The sequence below is a fragment of the Phocoena phocoena genome, chromosome 5 (assembly GCF_963924675.1).
Source record: "Phocoena phocoena chromosome 5, mPhoPho1.1, whole genome shotgun sequence".
Lineage (NCBI taxonomy): Eukaryota > Metazoa > Chordata > Mammalia > Artiodactyla > Phocoenidae > Phocoena > Phocoena phocoena.
In genome coordinates this window covers 2,414,252-2,419,731 of record NC_089223.1, presented here as the reverse complement: position 1 = coordinate 2,419,731, position 5,480 = coordinate 2,414,252, and positions in this window count along the sequence as shown.

The following is a 5,480-nucleotide window of genomic DNA, read 5'->3' as shown; positions in this document are numbered from 1 at the left end:
AAAAAATTTTTTTATTGAAGTATAGTTGATTTATAATGTTGTGTTAATTTCTGCTGCATACATGGTTCTCCTTTATCTCTATAGTTTGAAGTTTTCATTTTGTTTTGTGTTTTCCTTTAATGACAATGGAAATGTTTATAAGAGACTAGAAAGCAGAAGTACTGGTTCAAGTTGCTTCAAAGCAGATTTAACACTGAACTACTTTGGAAAGTAAGCTCATCCCCCACATATAGTAAAAATGACAAACAACCAGCAGGAACAAGTGACATTAACAAGATTCAGAAGATGCAATAAATGGGAACATTTACATGCATAAATATTGTAGACATAAAAACATCTGAGCGACCAAGGGGTCAAAACTAGGCGTAGAGGAAACAACAGGTAATTTTGGAAACACTCCTCCCCCCAAAAAATGTTAAGAATGGTTAAATTTACAGAAACTGAAGTTTTAAAAATTCAACTAAAAGTGTGAACAGTGTAATCATTGAATTGAAAAAGTTCGTTGAAAGATTAATGATGAAAGCACAGAAAAATTCAGCATAGAGATAAAGAGATGAAAAATATGAAAGAGATGCTAAGATTCAGAGAGGAGAAAATAAAAGGATCCATAGGCATATGCTGATAAAATTCCAGGAAAAAAAGAACAGGAAGATAGGACAAAGGGTGGTCTTAGAAGAGATAATGGCTGAGAACTTCCTAGAACTGAAGATGGCTCTCAGGTTGAAGGAGTACACCAAGATCCAGGAGGAAAGAGAAAAATAAATGACATCTAGAAAAACCACAGTGAAATTGCAGAACCAAATAAGAAGACAAAAACTTCTTCTGCCAGAGAGAAAAGCCAGCTAACCTATAAAGGAAGGATGATTAGACGGACAACAGATTTCTCAGGGGCTGCAATCAATACTACAAATCAGTGAAATAGTAATTTCAATGTTCTGATGTAAAAATTGTTGCTCACCTAGAATTCTACACAGCTAAACTCTAACCTGAGAGTAAAGGCAAAATTAAGACATTTCCTGCCATATAAAGATTGAGACGTGTTTCCTGGGGATAAGTTGAATTATTATATTTTTGTTGTCAGCCTGTTGTTGGTACTGATGTTCTTATTCAGAACTTGAAATACTGGAGATAGATTCTGAATAACAAGAGTGGACGAAGGCGGATTTGTGGACTGATGCTGACCATCATTGCTCCCACCTTTTGATGAGATGTCCAGAACCAAGGGGCTGAAGAAGCTAAACAATGTTTACCAGGCCCCACGCAGTTAGACTCCAGCCCTGATTTAAGCTCAGTTGGTCACACGTGCCCACAAGGGATCTGGATTGGCTGTTTTTGCTGCTTCTGTTGGCAAGCAGAGATGTGGAACTTTCTTCCCCTCGCTGGAGTGTTAGCAGAGTCCCAGGGACCATGAGGTCGTTTTTTGTCAATGCTGAGAGGCAGTGTGGAGAGTGTCTTTTTTTTGGATGCAGGCTGTAGCAGCTTGGCTTGAACCTTGAGGCAAGAGTGGTAGCAAAGTTACAGGGACTTTCTGTTTGTGGTGGCTTCTTGTGGGTGGTCTTTTTCTCACTGTGGTGACAGATTATAGCCGTGAAATGATAGCTCTAAAGCAAGTAACCTCCTGATTGTAGCACAGGTGGCAACCCTAGAAATGCGATCACGGTGTCTGCTGCAGTGCCCGGATTCTCTTCATCTGACTAACACGCCAATGACTCAGCGGCTGTGAGTGCTGGCTACTGACATCTCAGGGCTTCCCCTCTTCTCTGAAGAAATGCCCTGTGATGATGGTACCCAGGTCACCTGGAAACTTTTGCGCCCTCTCCAGGGGTAGTCCACAGCCGATGCCTGAATGACAAGGGGGCACAAAAGGCCAGTCTTCTTACCTGAAGGGTAACCAACTCTACAGGGTGATTTGTGCACTCAAGCTTTCTTGTGAGATCAGGCTGAAACTTCCTCTTAGCGTTTTTTTCCCTTCCTCACCCCATCTTCCTTCCTCTCCTCACGAGAACACTCACTCAATGAATCTTGAACAACAATCTTCTTGTCAGGCTCTGCTTCTTGGGAATCACATCTAAGACGGGTGGTGCCATGCATGGGCCTATGAAACAGACCATAAAGATAGGATTTGCTTAATTTCAACTGGATTGCAAAAGGGAATCCCATTATTGGTGGTGGATGAAATATTGATAGCTCCTAGACCGCTGTATCAATAAGATTTGCAAAGACTTTCACCTGTGGTGAATTGGGATGGGCTACAGATGAAAGAGGATGTACTAGATATTGAAATTTCTTGAGCATCTGAACAGGTCGGGGGAAATTGTACCTATAAGGGTGATGGAATTAGATGTCTGCTGCTAACTGCCAATTATTTACTGACAAGAAGAAACGGCAGACCTGGATATATTAATTAACGACCTCAAGTTCAGTGTGACATTCAAAGAAGCTTTTTAAAAAAATATTTATTTATTTATTTTTGGCTGCATTGGGTCTTCGTTGCTGTGTGCGGGCTTTCTCTAGTTGCGGTGAGCGGGGGCTAAGCTTCGTTGCGGTGCACGGGCTTCTCATTGTGGTGGCTTCTCTTGTTGCGGAGCACGGGCTCACGTGGGCTTCAGTAGCTGTGGCGCATGGGCTTCAGTAGTTGTGGCGCACGGGCTTCGTTGCTCTGCGGCATGTGGGATCTTTCTGGACCAGGGCTCGAACCCGTGTCCCCTGCATTGGCAGGCGGATTCTTAACCACTGCACCACCAGGGAAGCCCAAAGAACCTTTTTGACAATATTTCAAGAGACTTTCACTTTCTGCAAGCAGAAGTCCTGGTTAACTGTGATGTAGGCACAGGACTTAAAGTACATTTGGAAGAAATGTCAGGAGGCTGAGTTTTCAGCCCAGAGAAGTCTCCGTGCCAAGGTCAGGGCTCTGTTCGGGGAGAGTGGCACTTGGGACATGAGATGGATCTGTCTGAGTAGAGGCACTTGAGAACCTTCAATCCACAGATCCCCTTGCACCCTCTGCAGAAGTGGCCTGTTTCCTCCTGTTTGAGGACAGAATCTGCAGAAACAATGTTTGTCCTCAGCACCTGCCTTTATCTCTACCCTGAAGGTTTTGACTCTCTGGCATGACCAGTTGCAATACCTTTTAGCTCGGCACCCAGAAGACTGGAAAGCTATGAGGTGCACTAAAGAAGTAGAGGCAGAACGAGGAGGAAGGGGCGCGTTCAGAGCATGAGGAATAGTAATGTCTCCCTCAGAAGACCCACAGGGCACAGCTCACCAGGTCAAGAAGCCCCACTGGTGAGGGGACACCAGCGTCACTGAGAAGGTCTGTGGTGATGGATCTTCTTTTATTTTCTTCAGGGATAATAAATGTACTTTAATAACATTACTTTTGACAACTATTTGTACATGTATTTAAAGGTAACTTTCAACCTCCGGGCTCTGTTACAAACTGGGTACTGAACTGCCCTGCCAGGAAGTGAGCAAAGCCATTAACATCAAAAGTTTGCAAATCCCACTGTCGGACGAGGGTTATTTTATACTTTGTTGGGAAAAATAACTAAGCATTTAAATTTCTCATTGTACACCTGTACATCGGTTTAGATTGAACGGCTCAAATTAAAGCAATATAGAATTCATATATACAGATATTATATCCTGTATAGATACATCTACGTTAAATGGATAAAGTGGAAAGGTTGGACTTTAAATGCATGACCCGAATCTGTTTTTCACTCCCTGCATCCCAGGTGTGAGCGGGCTCCCTAGATCTCCCTGAGGGCGGGTTGGGCTTCCTGGGAGGGTGAGCAAAGCTGTCCACACTGCAACTCTCTCCATTAGAGCTGACAGGTGGGGTCTGCTACAGACTAGCTACTCAGTTCCCATGGGAACGGCAGAATCCAAAGGAGCAGAGGTTAGGCAATAAAACCATCAGATGCAGCCAGAAGCACAGGAGCTATATTTCATCATCTCCTCGGCAACTACCAAGCGCAGTAGAAAAAAGGAAAATCGCAAGCCAAATTTGCCTATAATTAACATACAATCTTAAAATATTACTAAACTGGATCTAGTGATATTGGAGAAACCAGTACGTGTAGGGTAGATATTCACAACCAAATTGAGTTTATCCAAAAAATAAAAGGTTAAACGTTAGAAAAATTAACATAAATTACTACAATAAAAATATAAAAAGGAAAATCATATCATTATTTCTGACGAAGAATTGATAAAGTACAAAAAGAACAAAGAAAACCTCAAACAAATTAGGTATAAAATAAAATTCCTTTATCTCATAAGACTAGCTACCAGAAATATTATAGCAAATATCATAGATAATGGTGGCTCTTTTTTTTTTTTTTGCCGTACGCGGGCCTCTCACTGCTGTGGCCTCTCCCGTTGCGGAGCACAGGCTCCGGACATGCAGGCTCAGCGGCCATGGCTCACGGGCCCAGCCGCTCCGCGTCATGTGGGATCTTCCCGAACCTGGGGCACGAACCCGCGTCCCCTGCATCGGCAAGCGGATTCTCAACCACTGCGCTACCAGGGAAGCCCAATAATGGTGGCTTTTAATAGCAAGAACAAGATAACATTACCTGCTGTCACCACTTTATTCAGTGTTGCACTGGAAAAGAAAATAATAATAAAGGAAATAAGGCTAGCAAATGAAAACTGCTATGCTTTACAGCTGATGTGACTGTGTATCTATACTCAAAAGAATTTGTAGCTATGTTTTAGAATTAGTGAGAGTTGATCAGTTTTCCTGGATATAAAATATAGCAACCTCTCTCTATATATGATTGTTTTAAGTTGCTTGTCTCTTAATTTCAAATGCATTTCCAATATCCTGCCTTTGCACTCTCTTCATGATTCCTGGTTTAGATATCATATTAGGTAGGATGATTTCCTACCTTTACTGTATGTTTGCCTTTACCAGTGAGCTTTCCCATTTTGTACTTTTCTTATTTCTAGTTGTGGCCTTTTCTTTTCCACCTAGAGAAGTTCCTTTAGCATTTCTTGTAGAGCTGGTTTGGTGGTGCTGAATTCTTTTAGCTTTTTCTTGTCTGTAAAACTTTTGATTTCTCCAACGAATCTGAACAAGAGCCTTGCTGGGTAGAGTATTCTTGGTTGTAGGTTTTTCCCTTTCATCACTTTAAATATATCCTGCCACTCCCTTCTGGCCTGCAGAGTTTGTGCTGAAAAACCAGCTGATAGCCTTATGGGGATTCCCTTGTATGTTATTTGCTTCTTTTCCTGTATTGCTTTTAATATTTTCTCTTTATCTTGAATTTTTGTCAATTTGATTACTATGTGTCTTGGCATATTACTCCTTGGGTTTATCTTGTATGGGACTCTGTACCTTTCTCAGGAAATTAGAGTTATAAATATAACACTGGGGCTCTTGCTGCAGTGATGTACTACTATAATTTCTTTAAGATAATGAAACAAATGAGTGAAGTGATTTGACCTGGAACGTCAGTATGAGAGCAGCAGCC